The sequence below is a fragment of the Myripristis murdjan genome, chromosome 14, assembly GCF_902150065.1.
Source record: "Myripristis murdjan chromosome 14, fMyrMur1.1, whole genome shotgun sequence".
Lineage (NCBI taxonomy): Eukaryota > Metazoa > Chordata > Actinopteri > Holocentriformes > Holocentridae > Myripristis > Myripristis murdjan.
Genome location: NC_043993.1, coordinates 25,059,267 through 25,083,047, shown reverse-complemented (window position 1 = coordinate 25,083,047; position 23,781 = coordinate 25,059,267). Strand labels below are relative to the sequence as shown.

Sequence of the window (23,781 nt, the reverse complement as noted above, 5' to 3'; positions counted from 1 at the left end):
AGTAACTGACAAAATTAGTTTAAAGCACCAGAAAACTTACTGCAATCAAGGATTACTTGCTGATGATGCAGCACATATAAAAGCACAGACTGCAAGACATGAACTCAGCCCTTTAATTAGCCATAAGCAGTAGGGTTTCTCAAGGCATTTCTTACTTTCCATTGTTTTCAGAAAACAAAAAATGAAATGAGAAACATTCCCACCCACTAAGCAGTGTGGTTCACATTGGTCCAGGAGGAAACACGCTACCCCAGCATCAGTCATTGGGCCTCACCTCCTGCCAGCAAATTACTGCTGTGCAAATATTTACTCTTGTTTTCCCTCTCATCCCGTCATGCTCACCTTAAGGCATTGTGTGCACTTTTTTAAAAGGCCTGGCATAATTGTGCTCTGGGTCAATAGTCTCAAATCTAATCTGTCTTCTACTGAGGAGCGTTGCACCTGTGAGAAATTCATCAACATCAGGGACTACAAAGCAGGACAGTATTGTGCATATTCAGAAATTACATAAAAAATACGGTGGCTGTTTATGGAGAAAAATAATGAGCAATATTCACTGAATAAGTGCCTGCAAGTGCATCATCCCCAACTGTTTTACACAGTAAGCACTCTTAAAATCTGCTGTGGACTTATCAAATTCCACGATTGTTGCATTTTCTCCAATTTCCCGGAGCCATTAATAAAGAGTTATATTGCTTTTTATATAACACAACAGAGTGAAAATAAGACATTACTTAACTAAAGGAAAAATAGGCTGCATTCCCATGCACTCAACCACAAAACATGACACATCAGGGTTTATACTAGTCACTGCTCAGTCATATAATACACTGCCTGCCAAGAGGCTGGGTGCAGTCAGTCCACCAGCTAACAAGAAGTCTCTGTATAGTGAGGAGTAAAACTTAGCTTCCCCCCTTAATCCTTTGATTGGAAGACTAGCACTTCTTCTTTTTAAATATGTAACACACTTTACAGATTCCTTTATTTTAAGTGGTTTAGGCTTAAATGTTGATACATTTTCCGGTTTTACTGAACAGCAACAACATCTGCAAGACTCCACAAGTTATTTTTTATATGCACGTATTTTTGTAGATTCTAAACCTGGCCTTTGCACAGCTCAGCTTAGACAGGGGGAAAGAATCTTTTATGGACTTGTGATGGCAGAGAGGAGCAAAATGTAAGGTCAAAAAGAGGAAGGAGCAGAAGAAGACTGTGAAGAAGATAAAAAGGGATGGCAGGGAACAGTGTGAGGGAGCAATGGATGTGGCTAAAATAGAGCCAGGTGCAGGCAACAGGAGTGACATCCGTGGTTAAGTGGTTTGCTGAATGTCAAGTTGCAGTTCATCCTGTAATCCCTTTTCTCAAAGCTCGAACATGCTGATATTTTGTGAAGATAACTTGGCAGCTACAGATGAAGCCTGCACTGACCTCCCATAAAATATGACTTTTTTTGCACTAGTGGATTAAATTACTTTAAATTAACACTTATGTTTAATACGAGCGATTGCCTGAAGAACTGTAGCATATGTAAGCAAGGTCACACAGATTGTGCAACTGCTTGAAGAGACATAAAATGCATGACTTTTTCATCAATGACATTAATGTGGAAAGATTAAGACTAATGCATAATTTCCCTTGTCTTGAACATTTACTGCAGAGAGTTATGTCAACAATTTATCAACATTTTACATTGCAGCAAACCATTTTGCAAATCATGTGGGGGCACATAAGATTCCAAAACATATAATCAGAATCCATCCATTTTCACATTCTAAACACCCACCTAGTAATGCTCTGCTTCTGCAGCTTACAAAGTAGTTTGTAAACCACAGAAATGATAACTGGCTGTGTAAAGCAATGGTTTCCCAGGGGACTATTGGCCGCTAGAGGGACTATTTCACTCCGCCCATTTCCAGTCACCAAACCACAACAGTGCTGCTGCTTTGAGGGAAACTAATGTGGACGGCTTTATTACGGTGATGGAATACTGGTGTGAAGAAAACTTTAAGTCTCTGAAAGTTCATTTTTATAGTGGAATGAATGGCAAACAGTGACTGGATAACATACTAAGATACAACTACTTGCTTGGGGAAAAGATTAGCAGAAGTGTGCCTTATATACATTTTGCAGGTATTGGGTTACACATGCAATATCACTAGTAGGATCCTTGAAAACTAGATTAGATTGACTTTAAAGAGTGGGCAGAAATTTGTTGAAAATTTGAACTCAAACAGCTCAAGCGGCACCCACCTGAGGTTCAGTGCCTCCTTCAAGTCCCTCCCACCCTCATGCACGTTCCATGTGCATGGCTCCAACGCCGATGTAATGGGGCAATAGGAATTTAAAGACCAGCTTCCTTCTCTACCATTCTGTAGCTAAGCTAAGTTTGAGTCAGTCAGTCTTATGCACGGTGTGTGTGCACAAGGCTGTGATTGGCACCGAGACAGGGATGCCTCCTTGAGGTGATTGGTTGTTTGATTCGAACAGAACGGCTTTTAACAAATGAGATTACAGACCCTTGAGTGGCCCGGAAGACTGGATTTCTTCTGAGTGTATTTAGTTTGGCTCAGACCGTCTGTGTATAATGGTGATCTGTCAAATTTGAGAAGGAAAAAAAAATACCTACACAAGCTTTAAAGGGAAAATCTACCCTGTAACACTTGTTAAACAAACAAACAAAAAACATGTACCTTACATTTTTGTGACCATTTTATTTTTTGTTGATATATATTTTGTTATTCTTACAGATAACTGGACAAACTTTGGCTCAATAATCTAAAAGGAAATGTTCAACGATTAAACATCAATTTTGAACATCATGTATTTATGTCAAAGACCAACTTCTTTCTGGATTCACTATTTTTCAGTTAGAGGGAAATCCATCTTAGAAGAGGAACAAACACAAATCTCTCCACCTGCTGTAGCACTCGAGTCTCAATCATCTACAATGCAATGCAGCCTCAATGCTGCATACAGGAGGTGCTGTAATCATCAGTCCTCTTGGGTTAGACAAGCACAGATCAGCCACACCACCATGTTTGTTGCCGAGTGCTTCATGAGTCAACACATTAAAGGTACCCGATGCAGTCTTCCTTGTAAACACACTTTGTTTTGTTTGCATTCAAAATTTCGCACCGAAACACATTGTGTTTGTCCCTGAGGCCTAATAAACATGCTGAATGCAATTTTTTTCCTCACTAGACATTTGCAATGCCTTATTTCAGAGTATTTTGAAAATTGCAAAGTTTGCATTGGTGTGTGTAATATATGATGACCGGGATCCTCATGTTGTGCACATTTATGCACACGCACATGTATGAGCTTATCTACGCACCATATAGGTTTTCATCAAGATGGGTTGATGAAGGACAATTATTTCAGCACTCAGCGCACCTACTGAACACAACTTTCAACACCATGGACAGCGCCTCAGCAGACAAAAAAAAAAAAAAAAAAGTTTCTCCCAAAATCCACCAAAACAGAGTTGGAAACTGTACACACAAAACACAAGGATCACATTGCTGTAATACAATATACACTACTCACAAAAAGTTAGGGATATTTGGCTTTTGGGTGAAATTTATGGAAAATATAGAAAGTTCACGCTACAGTGATATTATATCATGAAAGTAGGGCATTTAAGTAGAAGCATACACTGGTGATTTCCTCATCTCAAACAATTTCTTGAAACAAAAGCCAACAACAGTGGTGGATATACCACAACAAAAAATGTCAGTGTCAATAACTTGTCATGTGTCCTTGAGCATCAATTACAGCTTGACAACAACGTCTCATGCTGTTCACAAGTCGATTTATTGTCTGCTGAGGCATGGCATCCCACTCTTCTTGAAGGGCGGCCCTCAGGACATTGAGGTTCTGGGGTACAGAGCTCCGAGCCTCTACACGGCGACTCAGCTGATCCCATAGGTTTTCTATGGGATGCAGGTCTGGAGAAAGTGCAGGCCACTCCATCTGAGGTACCCCAGTCTCCAGCAGCCATTCCCTAATGATACGACCTCGATGAGCTGGAGCATCAAACACCTGATGTGAATTTTGCCATTAAACTCCTTGTTAGAGAACAGCAACTTGTGCAAAAAGTACTGAAACATTGAACAGTTGGACATGTGCATTCAAAAGTTTAAAGAAGGTCACATTAAGTTCACCTGTAAAGGTTATAATGCATTTTAGGTTCATCCTGAAATTTCACCTGAAAGCCGAATATCCCTAACTTTTTGTGAGTAGTGTATGTATTGTCAGATATCTTTTAAAATAAAATGCAATATATATTGTCAGTGTGCACAAGTGCAGGTTGCAGGCTAAATGGCTGACTGTGACACACTGAAAGACTGTGCCAGCTGTTTTTTCAACTGTTTCGACCCTGGCATCATTAGATTCAGCAGAAAATGCCTAACATTTTTGATGTATAACGTGTACATTTGTTTAAAATGTGGAAGCGAAGACACCCAGAAAGTGCTTGAAAGCAAGACATTTCTGTGGAGATCTGCTAACAAAATCTGTGTTGAACACGATGTCGCCGGCTTCTGAGGGTTGTAGTGTCAAAAGAGAGGTCAGACTGCTTCACCGCTGACACTGCTGCAATCAGCAGAAAACTGTAATATTTTGCCAAACGCTCATGGTATAATGAAAGTATACACTCAGTGGCCATTTTATCAGATCCACCTTTACAATCTAATGCAGTTCAATGCAACAGCTTTGCCATAAATGACATTGTGGAGAATGTGTCAGTTTAATTAAATGTTTGTTACTGAGGGTGTAGTTTGAAAAGGTCTTGTACTGGACTACATTATACCGGGAGGTGTTTCAATTTTTTTTGTCCTATTTACATACATGAAGGGAGACAGAGTCCAGTACAACAGCACCACTAACTACGAGCTCAATGCCAAACACAGAATTGAATGAATACCTCTATTACTGTGACAAAAAGAAAACCTGAGCATTATAGGCAGCAGGAAAGTAAACTTTATGACAGAACAGTTGGATTGGACTGAATTAGATTGTACAGGTGGACCTAATGAAGTGGCCACAGAGTGTATGTTTGTTACTTTAAGAAAAAGTGGACTCAGATTTCCAATGACATTGTAAGTGGTGACAAACTACATTGGACACCTTTCACTTAGCTGTCCAGGGAGTAAAAAAAAAGAAAAAAAGAAACATCAGATTTTTCAATATAGTCACTTTTGACCTTGTGACAAAGTTGTCACTTCTCTGGGAATGTCAAAAGGCATTTTGGGAATTGCAGAAAAGAATCACTATAGCTCCAGTAGAGGCAGATGAGGCAGAAAAATAACTCTGGATTGCAGCGAACATAACAGACTGCTGAACAGTGTGCATGTATCCAAGTGTGGAATTTTCCTTTAATTCCCTGACCTGTTTTTGAACTGCCTGAGAGAATCACTAAGAAAGAGATTTCTGCAATTAGAGATTGAGGCTTTTATCCTAAGTGGCGATGCAGGACATACCTCAATAGTGGCATTACTGAAAAAAAGACTGGACTGTATCAGGATAACTTTGATAAAAATGAAAACCATGGTATCATAACATGGAAGAGTGAACCTGTTTCTGAACACACGTGCAAAACTGATGTCATCACATTTCAGTGAAATACTTTTTGTATGAGATGTTCATGTAGGTATGTCATGAAATTAAATCATGCTGTAACCTGCTGTAATGGAAACGTATTTCCTCCTTCATGGCTCCTGTTAGATTATTATTTCAGTGTTCCAACTCTACATTGGGAACATTTACACATAGACTTAATGCACTAAAAAAACTCACTGAAGCAATGCTATGACTATAGCGGTCTTCATGTTAGCCCCTTAGTATGATAATCTCAGAGAGAATAATCTGGTTTAACACAACTTTGGCTCAGTCTTTCAGTGTTTTCCCACTGAAACCTGAAACATCCCATTTCGTGTCGTTCAGTTTTTTAAGTGTGTGTACGAGTCAAAAAGGTCACCGAGAAGTTTGACGTGGAGGCAGTGGCGGTTCGTTTGTTTACAAAAATGACAGCGTGTTGAGTGGTGGAGGCAAAAGCTAACATTTCTGGAGCAAACGCTTTCAGCTAACGCTGAGAATTATGATGCTCAGATCAAAGTGTTCTGTAAGCACATTAACTCAAACAACAAAGAAAAACAAATATCTGACAAAATACTCTGACATTTCTCGTCTGATATCAGGATGGCTTGCCTTCTGTCACATCCTTCTCTGAGTAAATATGACAAGTATATTCAAATACATACACACACTATTGGGTGGAATTGTGTAAATGCTTCAAACTGTGTAAATGCTTTAGTTGAGCTATCATCATAATGCAATAATTCATAGCAAAACAGGGGTGGTGTATGCCTGTATATGTGACTCTTCATATTGTAAAAATAAAATAAAAGAAAAGAAAAGAAAAAAAAAGAAAATAAAAATAAAATTATTAGACTGTTTTTTTTTTTTTATTCTTTTTTATATCACTGTCCACATAGATCAATCATTTATATTCACTTTCCCTGGGATATTTTTAAAACATGGAAAGCAAATAGCCATCTTTCTGTCTGGTTCTTTAGACTCCCCCGTGTAAAGTGTGATACACTTTCAGACTCGTGTTGGCTTGGAGCATCATGAGAGTGAGTGGCTGAGTAACTTAACATTTTCCAAGAGAAACGTGTCTGCCACACCTGCTTCATCCTTACGTAAGAGCATGTGAGTGCAAAGAAACTCCAGGCTGAGAAGCACACACACACACACACACACACGCACACACACACACACACTCACTCAACACTACACTACACGGCACATTTACACAATAACACACAATACTCATTGGCACAGAGCAGCGCGATCAGCGGGGGGAATAAGGAAGAGCAGCTGCAGTCTGTGGGCAGATACAGGCTGTACTGGAGAAGCAGTGTCAGATTAAAGATGGAGTGACATGGAGTGTAACAGAGAGGCATGCAGAGTTGTGCTACTGACATTAAGAGTGATATTGATATAATGAGGCATTTACACTGGAGAGCATGTATGGGATTATGAGTTAAAGTGGATGGGTGGTGACAGATAGGAGGTGGGGAGGAGGCACCTAGGGTTTTAAAGTGGGGTAACAAGGGTGGTGGTGGTGGTGGGGAGGGGGCAGTGAATGATTCGTCAAGGTGAGTTATGAGGGATGAGGCCGCCCCCTTACAGTGTTTTATCTCACGGGCAGCCGGTGTTGTTATAAAACAACCAACCAATTTGCCATTTGAAAACCACCACTCCGGCCATTAAAATCATTACCCTATTCAAACTCGCGCGGTATCAATAAAGCCTTTGATAATGCGAAACTTGTTTGTGCGGTACAGCCCGTGCTGTGATAAAGCAGATGTGCAGCCATACAAAGCCTCTACAGAAAAAAAGAGATTAATCCTTTACATTAGAGGACATGCTTGTTGTGTTATGCATCATAATTTGGGAGTCCAGATGCACCTTGTATCTGGACTCTTGTATGCATTAGATAGTACTGAATGTTTTCATTTCATTCTCTAACACTTTAATTATAAAGGGTTTAAATAATGTAATTAAGATTTGTAAAACAGGAATATGATTAATCCCCATAATTCTGAGCCTATAGGGCGCACTTAGGCATGGTCATTTCAGGAATAGTCACAAACAACAGCACATTCAATCAGACAGTGCCGGACAGATAAATGTGTCAGTGGTGATCATCATTTCTAATCGTCTTCATGAAGATGATGATCTTTCCTGATGAAGATCTTTATGGGATCGAAACATTGATCTGACTTAATTTTACATTTTGGTAGCAATTTTTAATTCGGTAAGTGGATTTTTTTTTTTTTTTTTTTGTCATTTCGTGGATTATCCCGTTGTAAATCCAGTAAGCATAATCTGTCAGCATGATCAAATATTTTTGTTTGGTGTTTCAGTGATTTCAAGTTCTAAAACTAGTGTAAATGACGAATCCCAATGAGGTCGCTCCATGAAAAGCTATTAAAGTGTTTTATAGCTACCTCCAATCTACTTAATGTCCAAAGTAAACTTCATGTGAAACTGACTGTTGACAGCTCAGCTTTTAAAGAGAGTAAACACACTTTTCATATCTACACTGTATATAAATCTCCATTTTAATAAGCCATTCCATCACATAATCAGTCTTAAAATCTTTTTCCTCAAACAAATGGAAAACTCTGTCAGTGCAAAGAGATAATCACATTTGTTTCCAATGCTAATCAACTTGTTTCCAGAACTGTCTTGGAGCAAGTGTCATTTTCTTGATACTAGTGGTTTGATCTGCCCTATTCTGCCTTGTTTCATCATATTTACACTTATTTCCTGAGAAATTCTTGATAAAAGTAGAACTGCTTTGGAAACATGTGGGATTATTTAATCCCACTGGCAGATTTTTCCACTTGAGCAAGGTTTTAGCACAGAATATGAGACTACATGACTTGTCAAAACGGAGATTTGCTGTGTATCAAAAGTCCTGGAAGTACTGGTTACACATTATTTTATAAAAAGATGAAATATTGCTTGTCCCTTCCAGAATAACATCCACCAGGTTGGATTTGGCATCAAAACATGGAATAAATCACCTAACCAGGCTAAATTAAGGGAAACTGCCACATATATAGTCTGGGTGTCACTGCTGTGTTTGAGTAAGTTAAAATGTTTAATTGTCCACTGTAGAGGATATCATGCATGAGAGAGTTAAGAGGTAGAATGAGTGGGCTCAACTGGAGTGAAAAATTGTGAGGGGAACTGGAAAGAGGAATGTTATTAATTTAGACTTTTGAATTGCAGACACTTCACTATACCAACATGTACTTACTGTCTCCTTTTTTCCCTGAGTTAATGCTCATCTTTAAGTATCTCGCTTCCATCTGGCTAGCATGCTTTTGTTTATTTATCTTTCCTCCTCCACCATGGCAGTGTAGTCCAGCTGTGTTCTGAGTATCCAAACAAATTAATAATTAAAAGGTTTTTCTGAAATGCAGGGATAACCTGCATAGCGTTTTGTTTTGTTTTGTTTTTTTCTCTCTCACTGGAAACACAGATCCCTTTTTCCTGCAAAAATAAGACAGTGGAGCACTTTATGTGTAAATCCATTTATTGCCCAAAATCTACAGGGGATCCTGGGACTAAACAAATAACTGTATCAGTATTTTTTCCCCTCTTAATGTTTGTTCGCCCCTCCTGGAAAGAAAATGAGAATGGCCTTATTACATTATGGTCTCCCGAATACCATCGAGATCCCTGACCTTTTGATATTATTCAAAACAACCCTGGGAAACCATGAAATTAAAAATAGAGGATAATTAAAGAGAAAACAGTGTACTCTCTTATGGCTTATTGCAACAGTTTTCACATGTCCAATAATTCACCATGCCCTCCTTATTTATGAAACCTACAGGTAATGATGGCAACAAAGGCCAGGGAGAAGTGTAATACTATTTGGAGCGCAACATATAGATCTTGCATTATTAGTCTCTGGCATAAATCAATGGAAACATAGAACAAAGCAATATTATAATTGTAATAATTTCTCCTCAGCCAACATAAATGCCTTTTTAACCCCCAAATAGTCAGGCGCATTGTGCTGATGTAATAAGGAAGAAGGATCTGTCACTGTTATTATTGAAGTCTGGATGCACAGCCTAAGGAGAGCCTTGCACATTTTAAAAGGGTAACACAATCAATATGTAAGTCAAACAGTTAAACAGGACTTATAGCTAAGCATAGTTCATATAAAAAGTGCTGAACATCCCTGGTTGAAAGCTGTGCAGGAAGGAGAAGTCAGATTCTTCTTGTTCCCCAGCCAGCAACGCATCCTGGAACATAAGCCTGGTATATTGTCCCACATCAGGGGATTCTGACTTGGGATCATGACTCATTTGAGCGAACACACACTGCGTAGTTTACTTTGCCATGCGTCTCGAACCGGAGCGCCGTAAACAGCTACTAAAATTTAAATGTATCTTGAGAGCGCTCTCAAGTTCAGCGGAAAGAATACCTTGACAGATGGGCTGGCGACATGGATGATGTGTACAGTAGGTTAGCTTAAGTGGAGCCCTCAGATTTGCTGTATGAGATGTATTCTACTGAAATGATTTGTATGCCCAGAAGAGAAGTGTAGAGAGGTTTTCTGCACTCAAAAGGAAACTGCACTGAGGTCGGCTCAATGCGAGATAGGGGATATGAGTTGTTGTTTTTTTTTTTTTTAATTCAAAAACGATTCAAACTAGTTCACGAAACTTATTAGACGTGGCACCTTGCTGACTTTTTAACACGCTTATAAATATGATTTCTCGAGTCAATCAACTGTAGGTAAGTCGTGCACGCATTTTGTCCAATTCAGAGCAGCTAGATCTTCTGCCTCAGAGCCTCCAACAAATGACTGTTTTGCTCTACCACTCGTGAAAATAAGCTCGGCCAAGTTCCTGTCCATCATAAAGATTTAGAGTAAAAAGTGCTGCTAAAACACCCGCAGCAGCCCCTCCAACAAATCTCTAATACACTCAGCACAGATTCCCCCCTTACATAGTGGTTTAGTGGTTAAGAATTTGAACAAATATTAATATGACTGGTGTAAACACACTGTCAGCAAAGTTTCATAGCGTGGGCTTATGAAGGAGTGATCTGACATTTTCATTTTCTCTGTTCTCCACCTAAACAAACCAAATTTTGTGCTTTTTTTTTGGAACTCATACAATATAATCTAGACAATATTTCAATAAAGAAATCCACAGTAAATATTTGCACAGTAGCTAAAAACGGTAAATTTCAACACAGTTGCCTATAAAAACTGATGTTGACCCCTCACACACAAATACACACCACTTCAAGTGGACTTTTCAGTGCTACCCTTTGGATGGACTGATATGAACTTTGTACACTCTACATGACCCTGCGCAGGGATCAGCTGGATGTGAGAACAGGCTTCACCAGAGTTGACCTTGATGAGCACAAAAAAAGACAAGTCAACTGAGAATGCAGGTCCCAACTGAAATCCATTCACAGTTTCATTTCTAACTTGGAGATCCTACAAAAATCTGACAAGGCTTTGTGATCTCACTGAAGCAATCAACAGCAATTATTCATGACAATAAACACTGTTAGTGTGCATGGCGTCATTGACCAAGAGAGCTGGGGATGCTTTGTAGGGTATCTGTCCGGGCAAGGAAGTGGCAAATAGTGATGTTAAATTCATGAACAATTCGATTCTTTTGAACAGCTCTTTGGTACAAATGATGGGAACTGAGTCTTATAAGTGAGAGCCATTCTTTTTATTGCTGTGCCCAAATTTCACTGCATGCCTTAATTCACTACTATTCATGTAAAGTTACTGAGAACAGTCACAGTCTTGTATGTTAATTGCATAAATCAGAATACTATAAAAAATAGATGATAGTATGAACAAAAAATCAGAAAAGTCTATGATTTTATTTGAAATGTCTCATTTGAAAAGTTCTTTTGGCTTATATATTATACTTCCAAAACAAAAGTGTAGTTAAAAGTCAAAATATCTGGATATAAGAGTAAAAAAAAAAAAAAAAAAATGTTCAAAAATCGCCAGGGGCAGGACATTTTAATTCTGAGGTAATTGCACTTTGTTCCTGAAATTTTTAAGGTATGGAATTAGTCAACCTTTGAAATGGGGAGGTGAACTAGACAGAGTGATGAGAGGCCTTTTGGATACACAACATGAAACTGAACACCCTAGGGGTTAATTGAAGAATTAAACTGTATGAAACGTGAGAAAGGTAGGGTAGACAGGACTCCATAAGGAATAACCAATATGTTTTTGTTTTTTCTCCAGTTAAAAGTAAATTCAGAACACTGATTGACGTTTGATGTGCCTGAGACTTCAAAGCATCTAAAAATTAAATTGGACACAGATGGTTACCTGTATAGATGCTCGAACATAAGGATATGCCTACATTTGAATTAATGAGACAATTTTAACTCAGTGGTTTGTGTAGCTGTCACTGATTTTAGCAAATAACAATATGTAATGTTAGAATTGGCTGTTGAGCTGCTTAGTTTTGGCTTGTGATGACAGCCCTGCATGTTTTGACCCCGTGTGTGATTCCTAATAATCTTTTTCATTAGAAGTATTAAAATCATTATCAGTACAACCAATGAATAAGAAAAGGTGTCACTACAACAAATACATCCCTTGTGCTAGTGAGAAGATAGGTGCAAACCTGGCTTGGATGTTCGGCCAAGGGGGGGAGGATGAGAGCAGGTATGTAAATCCAGTTATCCAGTGGGCACGTTCCAGCCCACAAAATCACCAGGAGGCTCAACAGCAGATTCTTTCATCTGAGAACCACTCTGGTCTGCACTTCAGCACTAATCAGATCTGCACTAACCAACACTGTAACCACAAACACGACTTGCATGTACAGTAGCTCACAACATTGTTCCGTTCATTTCCAACCTCACCCTCAAAAAAAAAAAAAAAAAAAAAAAAAAAAAAAACAGTGACCCAGAAACATCTGAACAGCCTATTCAGCAGTTCAGAAACCACAGGGTGCAGTAACCAACGATCACAGACTAACAAAATGGCTGAACCCTCTGGCTTGAAAGAGTCTGAACAGGGGCGCAGAAGCCATGACGTGATAATAATCACAGGCAGTTCAGAAGTTGCTTACAGTTGAATCAGCTGTATGTAATATAAGGGACTACTGGACCAGCAAACAGTATGGCCTGGTAATAATATGGTGATTTGGCCTTTATATCTTTTTATATTTTTAACATTGTAGATGCTAACAGGATATTACATGGTATATTCATTTCTGGTAGCAACATCTGAAGACTGGGTCTACACACTGTATCTAGCAAAAACCATCTCTTTCTCTTTTTTTCTTCTTTTTCCCAACATTGTTTTGCTCTACACACATACACCAAACAATTTGAGTGTGACACTCCCTTTGAACTCCCGGCAGTATCATGTGGGAAAAAAAAAAAAAAAAAAAAATCATGAGCACAAGAACCCTGTGGAAATCCTCGTTTAGTGCCCAGGGTTTCAACAGTGCAGCTAGTTTAACATTTAGTTAATTAAAGGTCAAGTATCACACTGAGATATTTTGATGTTTTTATTTGGAGCACTCGCAAACTTTTTGAGAAAACTAAAACACACACAAAAAGCACAATATTTGTACTCATACACGTTTGATATTCAGGTGGTAAAAATAGGATGCTGGTCCCCGGCAGTGGCAGTCATGTGACAAAGCTCAAAGACGATTCCTGCTCCCTCTCACTTTTTATAGCCGATCAATATCCATATTACACAGGCTGCCTCTTTAATTTAGACAATGGCTAATGTGTATTTCTTTTCTCACGTGACTTTGACATCCTTCAAGCTTGGTCTTAGTCTCCATGTCTCTGCTTATTTATACAAAAGCATGTGTGCTGATCGGAAAGCTGCCCTGTCCATATCTTTTTCAACAGTTTTCTGACTGATGACAAACAGCTTGGTGTTACATCTGCTGTAGAACATACAGCAGATATTCAAAAACTGCTCACACCCAGCCTTTTGGGCTCATTCAGAGGAAATGGTTTGGGCAAATCTAAACCTTAGCTGGTGCACCGATGTAACATCCACCACTGTAATATATGGTATAATTCAGCTCATACCAGGAGCTGACACTGGTGCACAGTATGACCACCAACTTGTACCACAACTGTTCTATCAAAATGCACATGAAACTCCTTCTGTATCTGAAACGGAAGATAGATTACAGTAGTTCAGACCCCAGCAACGGGGTGTAATACATCATCACGCTGTTTGCATCCCCCTATGGCTTGTGTTTGAGCCCCTCTAATGGCATGACAAGAGACTTAAAAACCAACAACAGCCACAACAAAATGCCCTCGATTTTCACTGTTGGGTAGGATTTGAAAAGCCTTGTCAGATCCCAGCATTAATCATTTCAGTGCTTGTCAGTGTTTGCCTCAGATCACAGCTATGTCTTAAAATGTGTGTGGATTACTCTTGTCCACCGTTTTATTTCCAGCCAGAACAGTGTAATGATGACCTGAGCCAATGACAACACCTTGCTCTGAGAAGCTACGTCAGGTCTCTTTTTGTGTTAAGCCAACACTTCAAGTGTATGTGAGGCTCTACCCATTCCCTGTCCCCAATGATATTTTTAAATTTTAATCCAGCTAGCTTCCCACAATACATTAGGTAGTGGCACTGAAGAAGCACACACTTGAATGCTAGAGCAAGCTTAGCATCCAGTGTCAGTTTGCTTCAGCAGCTGAGAGAGGTGGACTTAAGGGCATTGTTATTACCATTTCATTTAGCACTGTATCTCATACTTATTCTGGCACAAAACCCCTTCCTCTAAGATTGAGGGGACTGAGCCTTCATACCATGGACAAACCTGCCTAACAAGCTATGTGTTGTATGTTTTGTTATTATGATTTTTTTTTTTTTCATTTTATTGTAGAAATATGTTTTTTGTAATTTCATGCTCTGTAAATCGGTTTTTATGAGCCATAACCACACTGTTAACACAATGCATTTTGAACATTTAACAAACGATTGTGTTATTATGTCAACATGAATAATAATTGGAGAATGATGGCAACTTTGGTGGAATGTGGGGAAGGTTTCAGAAAACCTAAAACCTTCCTGTTAAGATAGAGAAGATACATTTGTCAGATCCGAGCAGATGTAGAGATGATAAACCTTGGAAAACCAGTGACTAGGCCTACATAGCCAACTGCGTCATATCCAGAATCCTGCCGTAATAGTTTTGTTAATATCCAGAGTTAGAGCCGGGGGTTAAGACGAGGTTCAGAAAACACAGGAGGCTGTTTCCAGTTGGTGCAAATGAAGTGGACAAAAAAACAAAACAATTAGTTGTTTTGTTGTAGACCTGAGTACAGCTGATGCTAATAAATGTAGGTATGGACACATTTCCTCGCAGTTTGTGCATTCCATTCATAGACACAATAATGACAGGTAGGGGCAAGGAGACGGATCAAATTCTGTGGTCGAGGTACAGTCAGTCAGAACATCCAAGAGAACCAAAGACAGAACTATGTCTTCAAGGGTGTGAGCATTATGCTGTTGCTGTAACCAGAGCAAACAGTGTTGATATGGTTGTTGATACAATAATACTGGCTGTTAAAGGAGGATGGCATCGGAGCAGAACAGATTCCTGCTGTTGGAAGCCTCAGATGACACATGTGGAAAGCTGGAACGCCAGTCAGCAAACTGGAGTAGAAATTGATGCTGCTGAGGTAGACTTCAATGGTAGACAGTCTTACGGGAAATATGAGGTTAGCACAGAAGACAAAATAAATCAAAAAGTCTCATGCTTTTTGGAGTGATGTGGACTCATTCTGCATGCTGTATATTTTCTATGAAATGGACATGTCTGACTTAGCGCTTGGTAAAGCCATGCTAATCACTGCTCTGTCGCATGTTAATGGGAATATAAAGGGAATAGTTTAATGAGCAACCCATGTAAACAGACTGATCAGACTCATGTCTTATTGAGAATACGGCCAATAGTTGGATTATTTAGTCCATGTAAATGCAGTCAGTATTGGACTAATGAAATACCACTGCCCAAAACAGAGGAACTGTGCTGGATCTACTTTGGCAGCTAATCTAAGCAAAGAAGCTTCTGAACTTCCTCTGAAGAGAAGAGAGAAAGTCAGCAATAGTACAGGAATAACAGGCAACACATATTGCACGAAGGATGAACTGATGTGTTACAGATAACCAGTGGGGACGACACATGAACGGCATGATAGATACAGATTTGGAATGGCCTTTGTTGATAATGTCCACAACAGCAAGGTTATCGGAGTGAATGAGGGCATTTCTTGGACAACGCATGTCGGGGTAAAAGGGCGGCAAAGCTGAAGAGCAGAGGAAGACTGATGAGTGCCTGGAGAGAGTGGAATGAACTCTGGGGGCCATTCTGGAGAGCCATCTTCCTTTGAGGAAAATCCCAAAACTGGAACAGGGGCAGCATCTGGAGAACCGGATGTCTTCTGAGTGTGTCCAATGGTCTTCACAAGAGAAGGTTATGCCATTCTACTTGGCAAAGAGGCATTGCTATAGATGCAGTTTAGCTTGACAAGAACTGCCAAGGGTAATGGTGTCAAGGATTGAGGAACATGGGTGTGAGGTGATGAGGGAGACATAAGGAAATCACAGAGTAAGGGAATCTTGAAGTTAGTTGGTAAGAATCCAACACAATGCTTCGGTGAGCAGAGGACACAGTTAGGTGAGAAAGGCAAGAGCAGCCTTGAGGAATGATATGTGCAAGGCCAAGTTGAGGTGACCCAGTAACAAGAGCTGTTTAATTTTAAAATGATGTGGGTCTAAGAAGCGGTTGGTGAGGAGATTGAGTTGGCAGAACTTTTCTACAGGCAACAAATGAATTGGGTTATCCCAGTGAATTCCCAAGGGGGAGGGGTGAACCTTCTGCTTTCTGAGGGTCAGGGCTCTGCATTGATGGGCACTGGGGGCATGCCCAGAAGTTGAAGGCAAGAGTGGATGGTGGAGATTAACTGGAAATCTGGTGCAAGGCTTTGCTGGGAGAAAGACAGGGGAAAGGAACATCCCAGTGCCAGTGACTGAGATTAAAGGGCTTTCTAGTTGATCTGGCCTGTTGGTGAGGGCCGTGTGAGAAGCTGGCATCCCAGTACCAAAATAAGGAATTGAGGCCGAGCTTGCATGGCAGCCAGTGAACTGGGTAGTGGGCCTCTGCTGATTGGAGTTTGGAGACAAAACCCCAAATAGAGGGTAGACTGCTGAGAAAGATATGAAAGAGTGGAAGAAGGAACTGGCATCCCATTGGCAGTTGCTACGTTGGGCTAAGGAGTTTGTTGAGAGTAAGTAATAGCTCCAATCCAGTGCCATTACAGAAAACTGAAGCTCAGCTGCTAAAGAGAGGTTAGATATTAGCAGCATATAGGCTACTGAGGATCAGATGATGATGCTTTGGTGCTTAACCATGCACAAAGAAGGAGGCTGCTGAGAAAGAGCTGGGAGGGCAGACAAAGAAACTAGTATTCCAGTGCTAGTTATTACATTGAGCTGACTGGCAGAGTATGTTGAGGACCAAATGGTAGTGTTATCCCAGAACTGAAAACCATGAACGAAGGGAGGAGGCTGCTGAGAAATAGGTGGACGAGCAGGGGAGAGAGCTCCTCAACATGCCTACGCTACATTTCAAAGTGCGTGTTTATTTAGTTTGTGTCGACACTGTGTGTGCTGTGTCATAAGCGCAATGAATTATGATCATTGTGGTTTACTAATACACTTTTAGTGCATGAAAGGATTATGTTTTTTGTAAGACTGCATTTACAAGAAATGCCAGGTTTCAATGCCAGCTCCTGCATCACCAAACAAAATAAATCTACAACAAAACTGACGGTTAAGACTGTTAATTTACCTTTATTACCTTGAAATTTTAAGGGGTATGTACCGTGTTGATACTAAAAGAATCATGAAATTACAGCAATTTTCAATAGTTTGGCATTATATTCTTTCCATATAATAGAAAATGATACCATGGCTGATCCCATGGGTAGTGTAATGTATTATTGTCCAGTTTGTCCATTTTTAATTTATACAGAGAAATACCAGATCTGGTCAAGCTTTTCACCCGCCTGTTTTTCTTCTTGGTTGTGAGGTAGATCACAGCCAGGTTATTTCAACCTTTATTTTTTTTTCTGACTTGACATTTTTAGAGAGAAATCAAAACCTCAAACCTGTCAGCTCCACCATTAACCCAGTTTAATGCTTGAAGTTTGTGTAGGTAGTTGTTTTTTTTTTGTTTTTTGTTTTTTTTTTTCCTTCATTATTCAGACAAATGACCATTATACACAGACAGTCTGGACCAAACTAAATGCAGGAAAAATCCAGGCTTCCGGGCTGCTCCGGGGGCTGTGATCTCACTTATTAAATTCTATCTCATCTCAAAACAACTTATCACCTCAAGGAAGCGTTGTGCCTCAGTCCAATCCTGTCGTGTGCACATGCATGCACACCACTGTCATGCATGCTCATTCCCTCCCCTCCAAAAAACTCCTGCCTTGCCTACCCTACCTTAACTACAGTAATTTAGCTTATCTTACTGAAGCTCAAGGAAGCCGGCATGCTCCTACTCCCCCATGGCATCGGCATTGGAGCCACACACGAGTGTGCTTGTCTGAGTGACTTGGACAAGTACTGAATCATCCACCGACGAACGTCCACCTACTCTAAAAAATTAACAACCCTACCTACGATAGTCTAACGATAGTCTATGGTTGGAAAAAGCTAAGCTGGTCACGTGCTGTGGCTTTGGGCTACATATAAGTGTATGTTATGACTGAGGGGCAATATGGGCTGGCTTTTCCTGCAGTTGTGGGCTTCAACCTTACTCTACCAACTCCTAACTTTTCTGCACATGCTCTGGCTCCACAATTAAAGTACAGCAGTACCCACTGCCCAGCAATCTCACTTCCTAGGCTTCAAAAAGGCCAGCTGAAAGTCAGTGGTTGATACTTTGAATTAAACACTATGTTTTTTACAATCTATGGGCAGACCACCAAAATCTAAGCATTATATGGGAAACACTGGCACCACTTTAAACTTTATAGGAAAAATTCTAACCAGGATGAACTCGCACTCAAAACAATTAAATGTTCTGTAATTTAAAATACTTAACAGGCTACCAACAACAGGAAGCTACTGGCCCACATCTTTTCATCAGCTCTGAGACAGAAATACTCAACATCTCCAACTCCATCACACATACGGTGATGGCAGCACCAGAGAAACTGCAATAAATAAAAATTAAAATTGTATATTTTGCTGTGAGAATTTTAAAATGTGAATGCATGGGCATCATTGTTGACAGGAGCACATTCAGCTCTGTGTACGCCTTTATACTGTATGTAGCCTGTCGTGATAGCAGCTTTAAGCAGTCAAACTTCTGGCCTGAAGCATAGGAGACATACTTGAAAACAGCTTGTTTTTAAGTAGGATTTACTTGCACGCAGCTTGATTTTAAGCAGGGCAGAAGTTTCTGCAGGAGCACATAATTTGTGACATAACAGTAGTACATACATGCCCCTACTTTTTAAATGGAGAATCACAACATTTTCATTAAACACTGACCACAACAGAGGTTCATAGATCCTGGTTGTAATCTTGCTACAGTGTCTTTTTCTGGTCAAGCAGCTGATGTAGTGTATTCAAAATGATTTATTCCTCAGTCCAGTATACTTTCCACTAACAAGAACTCAGACTCTACCCCACATAATATGGTGGATAGGTGTGTGGAGACAGCATTATGTACACATAATAACTTGAGCAATAAACAAAGTTTGTATATAACAAGGTGATGTAGAAGCTAGTATGGTGATCTATAAACAAAGCAAACACTGATCCTCAGTGGATAATAATAGTTGTATTAAAATTCATTAAAATTGTAAGAAATAATTCTAATCAACTGTAAGTTCATATCCCAGAAATTTGAAGGAAAAAAAAAATGGAAACCTACCACATACATGTTGCATGCTACAATCTATAGCTGGATTCACTGGTTTTATGCAAGCAGCCTGTGGCCGTGCAGCAATAGTAGTCATCTTGGTATGAAGCTATTAGCTTTCTCTATCTCAAATCAAGGCTCTTTGACTCAGTGTAATCGAGTAAGAAGTGGAGCTAATACAGGGTGTTGTTGACAAGATTTGTTTTTAAAATGGGAAAACGCAATAAATAAATCTGATATATTGTACACATTATCTCACACTTGTTTCAAGACTGTGAACAGTCTGCACAAGTCTTGTTAATCAGCTGCTTAATGTTTTGAGTGTATACTGTCTAATTGATTTCATCCAGAGAACACTGAACTTTGCTGTATCAATTACCAATGCAAAGAAATGATTTATATGACAAATGGACTGAGCACATAGCAAAGCCTCAATGAGGGGTGCTGTTGGGGAAAAAAAGGTTAACCTATTGTTTAATCTGTTAAAACACATGAACTGACTATTTTAGGAAATCAAATAAAGCAACAAAAATCTAATAATCCAAGAACCACAGTGAAACTCTTGATGGAGCAGTCCATTACACCGAAAATTGGGACAGAGCATTATGAAGGTGAATTATCTGTGCATTGTGCCTTGATGCGGAGCTGTGGTGATGAAAACAGGCGCTGAAACATTTGCATCGACTCTAACTGGATATCAACTCCATCTTACTTTGAAGCTAGCCCTAATTTATGCCACTGTCTCTCTGCTTGTGAGACTGTAAACATCACATGAAACCCTTTTGGACATTTGATCTTGCTTGTTCACATGCAAACATACATGCTTGATAAAACATTTAGACGTTAACATTTTCTTCCTGAATCAGTACAGTCCACTGCTCATGCTGGCATGCATCCAATCAACAAAGAAACAATCAAATCAGAGTTGGACAGACTTCAAGGTACTTCTTTCTTTTCTTTTCTTTTCCTATTTGTCTTATCTAAAGTAAACCAAATGTCACTGAGCTCACTACCACCTTCTCCAGTTGCCAAAAGACTACCTTTTTGTCTCACCAAGGCTTCACAGCAGAGTTTATGGGTGACTTTGGGGGGTGGTAGCAAACAAAGTGTCTCCCCTTGGAAAGGAAATCAAACAAGCTGACAAACCAGCTTTAATAATAATAGATATATGCTGATGTGAGGACTTGCAGCACAGAGGTGTCAAATCACTACAAAGCTTCCAAACATGCTTCTATTGACTAATCTTTTGGGTGCAAAGCAGAACAATGACAGATGAATGACAAGATTTTATTTAGTTTGTGTAATAAATAATTAAATATGGTAATCAAAGTACCAGCATAGAGGGGATATTGGTATTGAATGCTCCCTTAATGTGACTTTGGCCTCCAATTTGATTCCTGGCAATTTTCAGTCTTTGCTCTCCATTACAACATTAAAATCGGGATCAAATTTGCACTCACTACATGATGCTCAAGCCATTCTTACTTATAACATCTTCAAAAAATGTTCGGTGAGGTATATAAGATTGTGTCTGCGTAAGCAAATGTTAAATGCCCAGATGTCAGAAAGCAGTGTTTTACATAATGTTGACTCCTGCATAAGAAAGAAAGAGAGAACTACACAAATCACGGGTATTTCAGCGCATGAACAAGAGCAATAAATTCTGCAAAAGCCCACAAAACCACCTTATTGGTTTTCTGATGGGTTTTAAATGTCATTCCCCTGATTCTACAGGCCTCATATCTGTAAGAAAAATGCATTCATTCACCAAAAATGAAAATATACCATTTCTCATCCATGACCCATCAGAACAGAGGTCCTGTTGTCTGCCATTAACTGAGCTCTGCCCAACCACCACTGAATATTAATGGAGCCTTCCCTGGATCATTAGAGTGTGTGCATTTAATTATGATTCACATTCCTATCTGCATCTTCATGGGGCATATGGTTGTACCAGTGTGTGTGTGTGTGTGTGTGTGTGTGTGTGTGTGTGTGTGTGTGTGTGTGTGTCCGCACAGGGGCTGTTGTGGGTTTGTCCATGAGAGGACATGTTCACAGTTGTGGGCCTATCACAGAATGTGGATGAGATAATTGAGCCTTACTAGCATGAGAACATTCATATCAATCCCCAGTACAATCATTAGGGCCTATCAATAAATGGGATAAAAAAAATAAAAAAAAATCAATAACACCTTGGCAGCCAAGGGGGGCAGCAGTGATGGACACAATTGGGGCCCAATTGAGCTCGTGTTTGCCAGAGCAGCTAGGCTGATGGACAGTGCCCATGATGTCCCGATTCAATTAAAATCGCATGAATATCACCTTGCTACATTAAAGAAAATGATTAAAAAATGCCCCCGGTGAGCGCCAGTGCTGAATGGACACATCAGACTGCCAATGTTAAGACGGGACAGCTTATCAACAGGCAAGGCCACTCGGACGCTCTCACAGAGGGAAGAAAATATGTGCTATAGCAACAAATTGGCGTGAGGGGTTTGCATTGATATCTCATTCCCCAATTGTGACAGTGCGTCAGGATGCATAACCTGCGCAATGTGCAAAGTCACCAAAGCGAACGCGGTTCACCCAAGTCTGGAATGCGCACACATAAAACCCAGAACAGACAGAAAATCTCTTATTGCGTTTCAAAAGGTGGTAACATATGGCTTACCTACAAGGCTCGATGCACGCACCAGAATGATGATGATGGTGATGATGATGATGATGGCCCGTCCATATAAAAACCGCTTCTTGTTTTGTGTCCTCTGTCGGTGTCTCGGTGATGTTTTAACTAGGCCATTTCTTCCCTTATCACAATTTTTTATCGGGAGAGTAACGCGTCGCAGGCTTTCGCACATCAATACACCTTCTCGGTGTCCGTCTGTCTCCGGCTTTTCCAAAAAAAGCACACCTCATACTGCCCCCCTCCTCCTCTCATCCCTCTCTCTGACAACACCCTGCTCTTTTTCTTATCGACAGATATTTGACTTATAATGTTGAGATGTGGCAGACAGTAAAAAATAGAACAAAACAGAACCGAAAAAACAGTAACACGGATAGTGTAGCGCTATAGCGTTGCCAAGACTCTGCACATTGCTTCAAAAGTCAACGCAGGGCTCTGTCCTCTTTTCTCCGTTTGTCCATGGTGATAATAATCCACGATGCCTGCCTCACTGCACCGTGGAGGCCTTCAAAAGCACAGATTATCTGACTTAAAACCTGAAAACACTAAAGACACCCCTAAAAAAATCAGGTGTCAGGTCTCTTCTTTGCGCGCTTGCGTGGTGCTCGCTCTTGTTTCACTTGCTTTCTGATGCGCTTATCAGTGAACAGAGGATCACTTTAAAATGACACACAACGCGGGGATCTTCCGTTTCATCGTGACCTCGTTTGAGACTTGCAACATAATTGCTTTTATTTTTATAGGCTTGTAATGATGATTATTTTGAAGCCCGCACTGGTGAAGATCCCACGGCTTCTGCCTCGGAAAAGGACTCTCTCTCTCTCTCTCTCTCTCTCTCTCTCTCTCTCTCCCTCTCTCTCAGTGCGGTTTCATCGCCTCTCTGAGAGCAATAGGACAGCACTTGCAATATTTCAATCTCACAGCTAGTTGTCATTATGAGGCGATGGGACTCATAAGTCACCGGACAGGCACTTGCTCTCTGCGGAAATCGTCATATGCAAAAATCTGCATTTGAATTACAGGATGGGGATTTTGCACTCTTTTCTCTCTCCTTTTTTCCCCCAGCTCGGGATCTGCATCAGACTGACGTCAGAACATGTTGGTGGGAATTTTGTCTGTTTGCGTCGGTTTACTTGTTGGCGAGGGGCATCTTTATAATCCATAGGGGAAAAAATATAATGTAATATGTAGGCCTACGGCAGAATATGCTTGTAAGTTATGTTTCATAATGTATATATATAAAATGCCCAACAATTCAGGAAGCACTGACGTATAGTCTGTCAACAACGCATGTATTTCCAGTGTCCAAAATATATTTTGAGCTAGTGACAAATACATTCACAAACACATTTTTGTATGTTTTAAAATATGTCAAAACATACGTAGGCTATCCATAAGTAGAGATTATTTTATTCATATTTATTTATTTATTCATATAGATACATAGCTTTCTAGTATGTGATGTCTTTAGTGGTGATACAGAAGTAAAATGTCATTTGTCATAGGGAGAAAAGGCACAGCCATGACCCACCATGTTTCAGCTTGTTCATCAGTTTGCTCTGGGTTCTAGTTGAGAGGAAA

The 23,781-nt window shown here is 40.0% G+C and overlaps 1 protein-coding gene across 1 annotated transcript in view; it reads right to left on the bottom strand.

The window, feature by feature from the left end:
- The window catches only part of nlgn2b (neuroligin 2b), an 85,274-nt gene extending 62,296 nt beyond the window's left edge, over positions 1-22,978 (bottom strand). The window contains exon 1 of the mRNA XM_030068928.1: positions 22,189-22,978. The gene's annotated coding sequence lies outside the window, so the exon portion shown is untranslated. The remainder of the gene's footprint in view (positions 1-22,188) is intronic.
- Between the last annotated feature and the right edge of the window lie 803 nt (positions 22,979-23,781).